Genomic DNA, 15,502 nt, shown 5'->3' with positions numbered 1-15,502 from the left:
TTGATATTCGCTGGTGGACATGTTCTTCTACGCAGGGTAAAAGTTATGTGCGTGGATTTTGTTTCATTGGCTTTAATGCGCCATGTCTTCAACCATAATTGTATTTGCTTCAGGTGGATTTGTAGGTTTATTGATGCTGTGACTGGATCTTCATGGGATGCTAAGATTGCTGTGTCGTCTGCATATGTTGCCACAGTAGTTATTTTTGTAGTGGGCAGATCAGCCGTATACAGAAGATACAGTGCTGGACCCAGTACACTACCTTGCGGAACTCCTGAATATATGGGATTTAATTCGGTATGTTCATCGCCTTGATTTACAATAAAATTTGTGAGATACGATTTTAGTAACATAGTCCGGATGAGGGAGAAGTTTCTTTAGTTTAACCTGCAAGCCAGTATGCCATACTTGCAGTGTCTATTTTGTTTACAAGTCTATGCACTTGTTCTATATTCCCATGCTTATTGCCAAAGCCAAACTGATATTCTGGAATAATTTTTCTTTGTTCTATTATATAGTTTAGCTTCTTTATGTATAATTTCTAGAAAACTTTCGAGATTATCGGTAATAAACTTATAGATCGGTAGGAGGTCACATCTTCTGGTATTTTTCCTGGTTTAAGAATCATTAATATTTTAGCTACTTTCCAGATACTAGGGAAGTAATTAATTCGTAGCATAGCATTATAGGTAAATGTTAATAGTTTTATACTCTTTTCTGATAGTTCTTTTAAAATTTTACCAGTAATTAAGTCATAACCAGGAGCTTTTTTAATATTAATCTCTCTCATTATTGTTTGTTTAACTTTTTTGACCGTTAATTTCTCGTGCGGTAAGTTCATTTGAAATTGCGAATCCAGAAAGCTAGTAATTTTATTTTCTTTATCTTTACGTAGCTGAGACTGGAAAGGTATAAATACATTTTTTTAAGTGTTTTGAGAAAATGTCGGCCTTCTCTTTATTGCTTCTAGCCCAATTATTTTCGTTTGTTTTAATAGGTAGGTTATGCTGCTGGTATCTAAGCGTTTTTGTTGCTTTCCACAACGAATAGTCTGTAGCCTCAGTTGGTGTCAAGTTTTCTAGGTATTCTTGAATGCCTTGATTTTGTTCAATTTGGATTAGTTTTTTCAGATCTTTTATTGCCCTATTAAATTTTCTTTTATTCTCTTTGGTCCTTAGCTGTTGCCAATTTCGTCGTAACTTTCTTTTTTCTGCTATATTTTTCTGTATTGTTCATGATATATGTGTATTTTTTCTTGGAAATGTTTCGCTGTTAGGAGTCAGGAAATATGCTACCTCCTGTATATTTTTTGTAAGGTTTATTGCTGCTATTTCTACATCCATTTTAGTTTGTAACGGTAAGTTTAGAGAGATGTTTCGGTCCAAGTTTTCTCTAAATTAGGGCAAGTTAGTTCTATTATTGCACAGAGAAGGGGGTTTATATTTGATGGTCATTTTTGAAGAAATTGTATAATAGTAACAATTATCTCTGTGCAATAATAGAACTAACTGGCCCTCATTTAGAGAAAACTGGTAAATGATCAGAAGACAGGTTGAAAAATGATTCTGCATGACACTTTTTTGTATCAATATTTTTTGTAATACAGAAATCTATAGTATCTGGTTTTTTATTTCTATCTGAAGGCCAATATGTTGATTCACCATAATATGTTGTAAGTTATCTTTATTGCTTTTAGCAGTTCTCTACCTTATGAGGTTATTATTCTTGAACCCCACAGTAGATGTTTTGCATTGTAATCTCCTCCGGCTATAAACCAATTACCTAGCGTACTGAAGAATACTTGAAAGTGTTCTGCCTTGTTGTTATGTTTGGGTGGGCAATAAATAGCAGACATGTTAATGGTTCATGGACTTTCTTCTTTTTCGAAATGCTTTATATCATCTCGAATTATTATGGCTGTACCTCCATATGCTTTATCATCAGGGTGATTTGTATGATAATGTTTATATTTGGAAATTTTCAAATAATGTTTGTCCGTAAAATGTGTTTCGGAAACCATGATAACGTCAATATCTTGTTCAGTTACGAACATTTTTGGTTCCCTGGGTCCAGACGGCGATTTTGTAGCTATTGGTTTCAGGCATTAGGCAAGTTTGCTGACGACGGTTGTGAGTAGACCAAGTACTCATTTGATCTATTAGTTTGGCCATCATATTTTCTAATCTAGAAATGTTGCTGCTAGTTTCAGTAGGTTCTGATGTCGCTTCTCGATTTTGTGCTGAACCATTTTCAACCATTTGGGCATAAGTTATGTCTGGTTGACTTGGTCTGGTGGGTAGACTGGTAGGTGTGGATTGTTTTTGTTGCTGTTGATGCCTTTTTTCACTTAAGGTAGGATAGAGTTTCTGCTGTAGTTGATTGTGAACTACGCAACCCTTGTAGTTCGCTGGATGATTTCCGTTACAGTTAGCACATTTCACTTTTTCATCGCGAACTTTACGAGTAAAATCTCCTGTTTTGTGTTCTCCTGCACATTTTACGTATCTATATGATTTTCGACAGTAAGTCTTTGTGTGCCCGTGTGCTTGACACCTCGTGCATTGTGGTATAATTCTTTTTATATGTGGTGGTTAGCATTTAATAATATTATTTTCTAATTTTGTGATTTCATACACCGCCTTATTATTTCCATTAGGTTTTAAATCAATATAGAACAGAGGCAGAGGTTTTTTTGTCGTGCGATGTCGTATATTGTGAACATTTACGACCTCGTGGCTTTTTTCAGCTAGTGCTACCTTGATGGTGTTAAAGTCCGTCCCGTGATGTAATCCTTTTAACAGGACTTTAAATGTTCTCTCGGATTTTGGCCTGAATGTATGATATTGCGTATTTCTTTCATCTAATTCTTTTATTAGAACTTTAAAGTGCTCCGCTTCGAACAATTGGATATTTATTGTTTCATAGCTCACTGTTTTAATTGTGTACTTCGTAGTAATGGTTTTCGATAGGTCATGGATGTGTTTTATTACTCCTACCTTATAGACTGTTATTGGTGGTGGTTTGGGAACAACTTTTTCGGGGCTTGGTTGTATATTCTCTTCAATTTCTTCCGACAGGCTGCTAAAGCTGTTTTTTGTCTCTATGGTTTTCTGTAACCAGTAGTCACTGATTCTTGTTTGTTTCCTCGCGCTTTCTTCTTCTCGGCTTCTCAATCGTTTTTGTTAATGACTGTAGTCAATTCTGTTTGTATAGTTTGTGTTATTGCTGATTGTTCTAATCTTATATCATAGTGTTCAGATGACTTGGTTGAAACGCTATGGTTTGCCATTTTAGATCGTTAATATTTTATTTTATTTACTTCCAAAAATAAAAAAATAAAATAACTACATTGTTTATTTAACGCACTTCATTTTTCACTCAAGTATTATTTTTTGCGCTAGTTTTTCACCAAAAATACTATAAATGAATTTCAAAAGGACTATTGTAAAATAAGGAAAATAATTTTAAAGCACTAATAAAAATGAAATGCAGTCTTTTTGTCTGGTCACGTAAACACGTATTCACTACACTTTAGGTCCACTGAGAGACGGATTGCATCTGTTATGCGTTTTCAACACTCAATTAAATAACCGTAATAAAGTACTGGGTTTTTTTTAAAGAAAGTTATCTTTCTAGAGCTTGGAGCGTATTGAAAATACGTCTTCACCCTACAATGGTTGGAACCGAACTAACAAACTTTTGTAAACTTAAAATTAACCTAAAAATACCTCCTAGCCACAATTCTGATCTGTAAACAAAAATGCGTATGTGTGAAATTTGCCAAGCTGGTTTCGAATGAATGTGCATGAGCGTTCCGCACACCTTTCGGCTTTTACTGTCGTCTCTTGAATACTCGATCAGTATCGGGGTTCCGAATCCCTTCACATTAGCATAATTCTTAGTATGATAACCTTCCATATTAGAACATTTTGTACACAACATATAGAGATGACAGCACAAGACTGTGGCTCCGGGGTAATCTCACTCCTACTATAGCCGCAGAATATAGACCGTAGTCTAAAATCTGCAATCACAGCCTCTTGGGGAAGACTCGGACCCCGGGGGTGTAACTCCTCGTATCCAGCCATGAACTCTAGGTTCCGCGAGGAAATGTTTGTTTAGAGATAAGAGTGTAAATTCTGATGAGAAATAATCACTTATCATGCTGGCGTGATTATTATTACATCAAGGTTTATGACGTCGGCAAGTTCAAAGGTTTGTTGGTTTATAAGCTCTAATTATTATCATTAATGTTTAAAAAAATTGCAGACATTTGCCAACATATTCCACTAGCACCAAATTGAATTTTATAAGCTGTTTCGGTTACATGTTCTGACACATTAGGCAGTATTCTATCTCTTTTTATTAGGATAGCCGATAATAGGGAAAAGCCCGGTCGGGGTTTAAAACAAATTTTACATTTTGACAAAATGTTATTGGCAAGATATTCGACGTCATCTATGATGAATATTGGCTGTTTTATTGGACGAGCATAGTATTCAGTGCAGGTAGTTATTTTCTAAAAAGATCATGTGCTTTATGAAAAAACATTTTTCATTATTTAATATCTTAATCCAACTTTTTGTAGTCTTTTTGGTAACACAGTTATACTGTGACGATGTTGGCTTGACAGATATTCAAACATCGATCCATTTTTGAACCTTCTCGGTCTTTCGATATCATTTTCAGTACTCATTGTTGCTATTTATTTGTGCAACAGTACGCTGTTCATTTCAATTGAACAATTTCATTCATACTTTATGGCCTTGGACCGATGGCAGTAATGCTATGCTCCATAATTCCGTTTCGTAGCCTTTTGGATATTTATCGCATATATATGCCTGGAAACAGCTGATTCATCAACTGCTAACCTATCTGGAAGTTCTTTGAGAGTTTGATCTGGGTTTTCATCCATTAAGTCTTTCATATCATTACCTTTGAAGTTTTTTAGTCCTCGTATGTCGTTCTATCTCAGTCAAATCAAAATCGCCACTTTAAACCGTTAAAATCAAAAGCGGCAATTGGGTTATGACGGAGCAGCATCACCATTAGCGTCTACAATTATTTGATTGGCTTCTGCAGCAGATTATTTCAAATCAAATAAAAATAATGACTATCAAAAATTAAGTTCTGAGCATTCCCTGTTTAGTGTTGGTAAGTACTTTTAGTAACTTAATAATACTAAATGGAAACTTGTTATTTTATGAAGAGAAATATTAAAACCATCGAATTTAACAGTTAGGCTAGATTGTTTTAGAGTGGTCGCAGATTAGTCATTTGTCAACAATATAACCTTCAAATATTAACTATTTTGTGTTAGTTGTTATTTTGTGTAATATTTAATGAATATTGCTATATTTGTAATTAATACAACACTTAAATTTTGTTATTTAATATTAATTTATATATTTTCTAATATGTGTTAAATTTTTTTTATTAATCTCTTAGGAACGTTAACAATCTGTTCGTAGGCAATAAGTATTATTATACGATTTCCGTTATGTAATATAACTACATCTGACATGTAGAAGATCACTTCAGTACGGGATCTGCTGTACAACTTATAATCTAAATATTATTCTAGATACTATTCTAATTTATTTTAAAGTCGATCCTAACTTAACATATTCTAAAGACTATTGTAACTTATTCTAGAGATTGTTAAATCTCACTATACGTGTCTATTAATCAGATCGTATGGTTATTTGCGTTAGAGCCTACGCACTGCACTGTCACCGCGCACATTTAACTGTTTGGCGAGTGCATTGGGATGCACTAACTAACTAAATTTCAGAGTACTTCGCACTGACACTTCGAATCACACTCGTTATTGGTTCTAAGGAGATATTGCGCTGAATCAGTTTATTGGACACGTAATATAGGGCATCGACGATGAATTCCAATACTTTATTCTGGAACCCGGAAGATAGCTATGTTAAATTTGCTAGTTGTATCCTACAGTTCAATACCATGGGTCCAAATGGGGCTAAGTATTGACTTATACAGCAAGACCTTGTTATCTAAAAAACAATTTAGATTTCCATGCTCCTTGCGTTTTGTCACTATATGTTTTTTTCCATGTCAAACGTCGATCAAAATACATTCCAAGATATTTAACGTTGTCTGCTTGCGGAAGTTAATGATTATTCAATTTTATTGAGGAGCATGTTCGTCTACAAAGGGTGAATGTCACATGGGTAGATTTTGTCTCATTTGCCACGTATTCAATCACAATTCGATTTTGTTAAGATAAAATTGTAGATTTCTTGTGGCTGATATTGTATCCTCGCGTGATGATAAAACCGCTGTGTCGTCACCATATGTTGTAGTAGTAGTGTTTCTTGAGGTCGGTAGGTCAGCTGTATAGAATAGATATAACAATGGGCCAAGAACACTGTTTTAGAATTTATAATAAAATATATAATTAATATTTGATACACATGCCTTTTCTATAAACAAAGTAAATTTATTTTTATTAACGTTAACTCAGAGATCAATATAGTAATCTAAAAAAATAATTTACAAATTTAGCCGCGGGCGAAATTCGAATTTAATTTTTGAAAATCAAAATAGAATAATGTTGTATTTAAAATATTTTTTTATACAGTTAATTAAATATAATTTTATTTCTTGAATATGATTCTGCGGTTACAGTCCTGAAAAGTTTTCTAAGAATTTCTTTTGAAATAGATTGCTTCATTTTTCTTTGGTTTATTAATGTGGTATTCATTTGTTTTGTTATCAATTACCAATTGTTATCAACCAGCTGAACAATATATTCGAACAAACAATTAGTCTCTCTGTGGTCGAAATTCGACCATAATTTTTTAAGTTAATTATGTTACTCTCATAACAGGGTAATTGAAGAGGAGGGAATAATTTGAAATTGATATGTTAGTAAGATTTGTTTTTCAACACAAAATCAGAAATATATTTGATACATAACATTAATTAAAAATATATTTATAGCAAGAAAGTTTAACCGACTTGAAAAAATAAATAAGGACTAAATTTACTAAAAATTAAAAAATTACGAAACTTTTTATAGATTTTTAGAGAAGATTTTTAACACAAAAAAGCATTAAATATAAAATATGTACATAATAATCGTTGCAATAACTAAATAAAAATAAATAAAAACTTTTTTTAGACTATCTACTACACGTATATTATATTCTACTATATACTTACAATTTAGCTTAATACCTACCTAAACCTATTTATCTATTTGTAATATTATTTTAACTACTACCAACTGACTACTCTGAAGTCGGTGTCGAACCCAAATAGTTATATTAATTTTGATATGCTTTGTTGGTAATTTAATTCTTTATATATGTTACAAAATTATTTTATTATTTTTATATTGCTTGGGGTCGATAATGAGTTCAAACTGATAAGTTGAATTGATAAGTTCTGGAGCTAGAAGGTACCATCAGTCCATAAGCAAGAACAATTTTACTCGTTTGTTCACCAGATATTAAATTAAATCAAAAGATGATTACGAAAATCTAAATATCTTGTAAACAAAGAAGAAGGACGATTCTTGGTATTCTTTAATTTTCTTAATATATGTTGGAATGAAATTTTCGCATATGTTGGTTTTTTTTTCACTGCTGTATGTAACCCCCGATAAAGCGGACCCATTCATTTGTTTTCTCTAGAAATAATGTAAAATATAATGTTACGTGATTATACTCATATATTAATCGTTTTTTATTCAATCTTGCATAACTCCATAATAGTTCCAAGGACACGGGAATAACCGAAAGTACCACATCATAAATAACACTAATTAAAATTAAATAAAAATAATTAAATAACGTATTAAATTAAATACGTAAGGCGTAAAATTAAATAACTCCGTTTAACAATGTTTTAATACACTTATTTTTCGGATTAATATCGGTTTAAATTTAATGATTTGTCTTTCGATTTAATGTTGCTTATCGGCATTTTTCCATACAGCGCTGCCAGATTTTGATTTTAAAAATTACGCGTCCGTGGTTGATTTACGTACAACAGAAACAATGAATAATCTACCGCCTAAGAGTTGGCGCTGCGCCTAAAAGATTATATATATTGTCACCGATTTGGCAGTTATCCTATTTACTTGATTTGGACGTATTTTGTTTTATTATAATATATTTATTTGTAGCACATATTACCAAAAAATTTTCACGCCTCCAGGTGTCCCCGTTTTCCTCGAAAAGAAAAGCAACAAAATTTCGCTAAACCTATTAATATATAGATACTTCTCTCGAGCTTTGAATGCCTCTCACCCTTTGATACTTTTATAAATTCATGATTGATTACGCACAAATTTTTACCAAAATATTGACCCGCAATCTTAATAAATCGGGATTTCGTTGTTCTTTAAATATCATTCTTTCTACACCTTAAAATCTTCAAGCGAGTCATACTCATATGTTTCTTGTTCACTTTCAAACGAGCTGTGATTTTGATGGTATAATAATATAAAGATCACCGAATCAACTGATCTGAACTTTTACTTTCCCAGAGTCAATTATGCCTAAAATATAATGAAGCTGGCATCCGATTTGTAAATTTAATATAAAAATTGTATATATACATATGTGGATGGAGTTATCTATTAATGTCTACTATTTATAATCAAAATAAGAATAATATAAGATTAAATAAACTATAAGCAACAAAGTTGTTAACCTATTATACAAAACAATATAATACTTAAACTAACTTAATGTAAAAGTATTAGTATAACATAATAATATCAGACACCAGATATAAACAAGTAAGTGATACTAAAGTTCAAAACAGAAATGGCTGCTGTAGATCATAAGATTCTACTTCTTGATCGCTTGTAAATGGCAACGTTGCAAAATTAGGTAGAAACAGTCGAAGTTTACCGAATGCCGATTATGATCATCTAAAATTAGCTACTATTAAATTATTTGATTACGGATGACTTTCTTTTTTTTATTAATATCTTAGAACTTCAACAATCTGTAGAAGATCGCTTCAGTAAGTCATCTGTTGTACAACTTCTAATCTAGATCTTATTCTAGATTCTATTCTAACTTATTCTAGAGATTATTAAATCTCACTCTATATGTCTATTAATCAGTTCGTATGGTAGTTTGCGTTTGAGTCTATGCAATACACTGTCATCGCGCACATTTAAATGTGTGGCGAGTGCATTGGGATATACTAATAGTATTTCTGAGTACTTCGCATTAACAGTTCGAATCACACTCGTTATGGTTTCAAAGGGGATATTGCGCTGAATCAGTTTGTTGGACACGTAATATGGGGCATCGATGATTCGCAACACTATCTGGAACCTCTGGAGGATAGCTATATTAGATTTGCTAGTTGTACCATAGAGTTCAATACCGTAAATCCAAATGGGCCTAAATATTTACTTATACAGCAAAACCTTGTTATCTAATGATAATTTAAATTTACGTGTTGTTTGCATTTTGTCCCTATATGTTTTTTCCATGTAAACGTCGATCAAAATACATTCCCAGAAATTTAACATTGTCTGCTTGCGAAAGTTCATAATTATTCATTCTTATGGAGGGACAGTTCTTCTACAAAAGTTCTTCTACAAAAGGTGAATGTTACATGTGTAGATTTTGTCTCGTTTGCTTTGATACGCCACGTCTTGAACCACAATTCGACTTTGTTAAGTATTAGTTAAGTTGTTAGGTTGTTAAGTTGGAGGTTTCTTGTGCTGATATTGGATCCTCGTGTGATGATAAAACCGCTGTATCGTCAGCATATGTCGCAACAGTAGTGTTTCTTGAGGTCGGTAGGTCGGCTGTATACAATAGATATAACAATGGGCCAAGAACACTGTGCTGCGGAACACCCGAATATATTGGATGTAGGTCAGTGTATTCGTCACCCTTTTTGACAATAACATGTCTTTCTGTGAGGTATGATTCCAGCAGTTGAAAGTGCGTATGGGGCAAAATCTTTTTCAATTCAACATGCAGTTCAGTGTGCTACATCTTGTCAAAAGCTTGAGATATATCAAGAAAGGCAGCTTAGCAATATTTTTTATCACTTAGGCTTTTATTAATTTTGTTGACTAATCTGTGTATTTATTCCGCTGTTCCGTGTTTATTACGGAAGGCAAATTGATGATCTAAAATAATATGCCCTTCTGTGCTTATTTTGAGTTTCTCAATGTATAGTTTTTCAAAAAGTTTAGAGATCACAGGTAACAGGCTTATAGGACGATAAGAGGAGATATCTGATTTTTTCCCAAGTTTAAGAATCATAATGATTTGAGCCACTTTCCAAATGCTATGAAAGTAACTAAGTCTTAGCATGGTATTAAATATGAATGTTTTTAATTTGATGCACTTTTCTGAGAGCTCTTTTAAGATTCTTCCAGTAATTAGGTCAAAACCAGGAGTTTTTTTAACATTGATTTCTTAAACTATTGTTTGTTTTACTTCATTAACAGTAAATTTTTCATGTGGCAGATCCATTTGAAATGGAGTGTTAAGAAAGTCAACTATGTTATTTTCTTCTGTTGCGGATATTTCGGACGGACACGGATTAAATACTGTTTTTAAGTGTTTAGAGTAAACTTCCGCTTTATCTTTATCAATTCCTAGACTAGGTATTGTCAATTTTAACGGGTGGATTATGTTGTTGAGGTTTTTAATCTTTTTTGTTACTTTCGAGAGAGAGTATTCTGTTGCATTAGTTGGCTTTAAGTTTTCTAAATATTTTTGAATTCCTTGATTTTGTTCGTTATTTATTAGCTCTTCAGCTCTTTTGTTCCTTTGTTGAATTTTCTCTTGTTTTCTTTTGTTCTTATTTGTTTTTTAGCAGTTTTCTCTTATCAGCATTTTTTGTTTAATTATAGATGATATATAATTCTACTTTTGATATGTCGCGCTATTAGGAGTTGCGTACCATACGGCTTCTGTATAATTTTTGTTATATTTTTTGCTGTTAATCTTTCTGTTTTGAGACGTAAATTTAGGGATATTAAACTGTCTAGTTTATCTCTAAATAATGGTCATTTAGTCTTGGTATTATGCAAAGAAAGTGGTTTTGTTTTGTTGAAAATATTTGAGTTAACTGTTAGAATAACTGGTGAGTGATTAGATGATAGATTCAGCTTTAAACACAAAAGTCTATGCTATCGGAAATTTTATTTCTATCTGATGGCCAATATGTTGGCTCATCAGTTATGCCTATGCTGTAAATTATATGCCTTCATTGGTTTGAGCAATTTTCATTTTGCATTGTAGTCCCCTCCGGCTACGAATCTATTACCCAGCATGTTATAGAAACCGTGGTATTGTTCTGCCTTGTTGTTGTGTTTAGGTAGATAATAGATAGCACTCATTGTTAATGGCTCGTGTACTTATTCAATTATCAACTCATTCAATCAATTCTTATTCTTGGTTATATTGGTGGCTTGTAAATATGCCTCGCTGAATTTCTCTCTTTCATAGTATTTTATGTTTTCACGGATAATTATAAATGTTCCTCCATGTGCTTTATCATCTGGGTGTTTTGTGTAATATAGCTTGTTTTTCGGAAGCCGTAAATAATTTCTATCCGTGAAATGTGTTTCGGATACCATCATGATATGAATATTTTGTTCATATAAGAACACTTTAAGCTCCCTGACATGCTGAAGTCCATTAGCATTCCAGACGGTTATTTTATATTTGCTCTAATGGCTATCAGTCATTAGGCTAGCTTGATAAGGACGATGGTGAGTTAATTCATCATTGTACTCATTTGCTACATAAGTTTACCCATAAATTCCTCTAATTTACTAATAGTACTTACAGGTTTAATGGCCGTTGTCTAGATTGTATTAGGTTGGGTCTGACTGTTACTGCGTGTGCGTATGCTATATGAGGATATTGTATTGGTGCATTAGGCAAGTTAAAAGGTATAGGCTGTCTTGGTAGCTGTAAGTTTCTTTTTTCTCTCAGTGCTGGGTAAAGTTTTTGTTGTAACACTTTATGGACTAGGCATCCTCTATATCATCGTCATCGTTACTGTTGATGCATTTTACTTTATCGTCACGTGTTTTGCGTGTGAAATCATTTGTCGCATGCTTTTCTGCGCATTTCGCACCTCTATACAACTTGCGACAGTATGTTTTGGTATGCCCATATGTTTGGCATCTGGAGCATTATGGGATGATTCTTTTTGTGTATGTCACATTTAATGACATTGTGGTTCAAATAATGGTGTCGTAAACATGTTTATTACTTTCTGTTGGCTTCAAACCAATATAAAACATTGGCAGGGGCTCCTTTGTCGCATGATGTTTAACAGTGTATATATTTACAACTTCGTGGCCTTGTTCAGCTAGGGCTGTTGTGTTAATTGTGTTTGAATCTGTGGCGTGATGTGGTCCTTTTATGACGAATTTAAATTATTTTTCGGATTTTGGTCGAAAAGTATGGTATTGTGTATTTCTATTGTCCAATTACCTTATTAACACTTTGAAGTGTTTGTGGTGAAATATTTGGATCTTGATTGTTTCATTGTTTTTATAGTATAATTATTTGATATTGTCTTGAGCAAGTCATGATGTTTAACAACACCTACCTTATACATTGTTACTGGGGATGGCTTGGGAATTGTTTTTGGTTGGTTTCCTTTGTTGTTCTGTCTTTTCTGTCAGGTCACTGAATCTGTTGTATGTTTGGGTGGATTTTTTAAGCCAATAATTGCTGATTTTCGTTTGTTTTCGCACGAGTTGTTCTTCCGGATTCCTCAAGCTTTTTTTGTTTGTAACGATGTTCCATTCTCACATTTGAGAGGTTTTAGTTTTTGGCACTTGGTCGTTATTTCGAAGAGCGGGTGATTCAATTGATAAATCGACAAAATGGTATTGTGGATTAGCCATTATGTATTGAAATTAACCGTACATAATCACTTAATAGTTAATAAATGTTTAATTTAAATTTTTAAGTTTAGGCCCCTTATATTTTACTTTCTCGATTTACCGTTCCGAAAATGAGAAAGAAAATTCCTAGAAGGGAATAAGGTATAAAAAATAAATTTTAAATATCACGTTTTAAATCACGTTCTCACCCTACAATAGTTGAAACTAGGTTTTCATCTTTATGACCGGCACTTTTATTACACGATGTTTTTTACAACAGAGTGTTTTGAAGGGTATGTCTGCAATCCGTGGTGGTTTGAACATAACGGATGACTTTCTTTAGCCCAAAATAGTAGGAGCACATATCGGAAGATCCACTGAATCAAATTTTTACTGGAGGAGAGTACTATACATAGAAAATAGAGAAATTCGATTATATGGGCGACCTTGTGGAAATGTCTTGCCTGGCCCAGTCAGAGGTACCGTAGCGATCGCAACGTTTTATAGCCTATTTTAAATTTTTAGAACAGCATTTGATCGGTTTGCTTAAATTGTGGGAACGCAATCATTATTAAGTTTGTTGTTCAAAACGGTTTTGTATTAAGTGCTTGGAGCTCTTTTGGGCACCATAAAACAGAAATAAATCTTCATTTTGCTTTGCGCATATTACATTAATAGTTACTAAATTATTAATGAATATAAAAATTGATTACAATGCATCCTGTTAGTGAAAATATTGTGTACTTAAAACTGGTGCAGAAAGGAGACTTCGTTTAAAGTACTGATCATTAATACTATGTTATCTGGGTTAAAAACAATACAAATTTATCGTTGTCATCGTGTGTATATCATAGGTATTTCAGTGTGCAGTTCAGAACTACCCTTCCTTCATGAACGGGTCCTAGAGTAAATACTTATCCAACATTGTTTTTACCAGGTATATATCTGAAGTATGGGTATCTGAAGTTATCGATGTAGGTAATCAGTCCTATAGTATTTGAGTACACCCACAATACCTCTCAGGACTTTGTTCTGAAAAATTTGTATTTTATTTATGTTATTCTTTCATTAATTCTTTTTTTCCAAGTTTGTGTCTAATTATTTATATTGTCACTTGTCTGTTGTAATTCTCGAGGCTTCTTCACTATTGTCTCCGACAGCTATACTCGCAGTATCATCAGCAAATGTAGCCATCGTAATAGTTTTCATGGTACATCTGCTTTAGCTTCTTTTATTGTAGAGTAAGCTTCTTCTTGTTTGACTCTAAACATTCTGGTTGTAACGTATGATTTTAATAGTTCGGTGTGTTGTTTTGGTAGCATTTTCTGTAGTTTATGAATAAGGGCTTCATGCAAAACCTTATCGAAAGTTTGTGCTACATCTAAAAATATAGCTGAGCATACTTTTTTAATTTCGTAGGCTTTTTCAATAACATCTGTTATTCTGTGGACCTTGTTAATAAACCCAAACTGGTGTGTTGGTATTAGGTTTTTTCTCTCTATGATCGATTTTATTCCTTTCAACAGGAGTTTTTACAAAACTTTAGATATTACTGGTAGCAGTGATATAAGTCTATAGACTCTTATTTTGTTTGCTGACTTCCCAGGTTTTGGGATCATTATAATTTCCGCCATCCTCCAAATGTCTGGGACATGTTTTAATCTAAATGTTATATTGATCAATTTGGTGAACTTTATAATTCCCTTTCTTGGTAGTGTTTGCAGTAATTTTCCTGTTATTAAATCGTAGCCTGGTGATTTCCAGGGGTTAATATCAGTTTAATAACTTTGATTAACTCTTTAGGCGAGACTAATTGAATCATCGAATATTCAGCTTCTATGTCCGGCAAATTATGTTCAATATTAGTTTCATTTAGTTTGAAAGTTTTTTCTAGATATCCAGCAAATGCTTCTGCTGTTTTTGGCATTGTCACGTGCCTAATTCCCACATAGTTCTTTTATAGGTGGACTGTGTAGACATGAGCGCTTTAGATATTTTGTGGCTTTCCAGAGTGAGTAATCAGTTTCTTTATCATCTGCTAAATTTCTTAGATAGTCATTTATGGTTTTGGTTTTAATTTCCAGTATTTCTCTTTTCAGTCTTTGGGTTATATTGTTTAAACTATTTTTATTTTCAGGTGTTATGTTTTATTGCCCTTTTTTCGTAATTTGCGTTTTTCAGCTACCATTTCCTTCACTTCTTTTGGATAATTAATTCCTTTAGATGTACTCTTAATTTCTGGAGAATTATTCCAAGCAGCTTGTTGAATATCTACTACGAATTTTTCCGCTTTAAAATTTAATTGTTCAGTTATATTGAGATGTACATTTAGTTGAATTCGTTTGTTCAATTCTTCAGCAAATTCTTCTCAGTCTGTTCTCTTTTTTGTTAACGTTGGGTTTCTTTCTTTTTATATTTTCGTTCAACGTCAAAATCACTGGCGCATGATCTGAATTTAGCTCAAAATTTTCTTGGACTTTTATATAATTTGTTTCTTCTGGGGTTTCTAACTACTGGCTAACAGGTCTGGGGTTTTCTCTTGATAAGTCAGCCAATAAGTTAGTTTTCCAGTTGACATGTAACTACATCTTAGTTCAGCAGCTGCTTTATGCAGTTCATTGCCTTTAGTTGTTGTTA

This window comes from Rhynchophorus ferrugineus, unplaced genomic scaffold, assembly GCF_030347505.1.
Source record: "Rhynchophorus ferrugineus isolate W39M unplaced genomic scaffold, kcgeb_rfMv2 rfM2, whole genome shotgun sequence".
Lineage (NCBI taxonomy): Eukaryota > Metazoa > Arthropoda > Insecta > Coleoptera > Curculionidae > Rhynchophorus > Rhynchophorus ferrugineus.
This window is presented reverse-complemented; position numbering follows the sequence as displayed.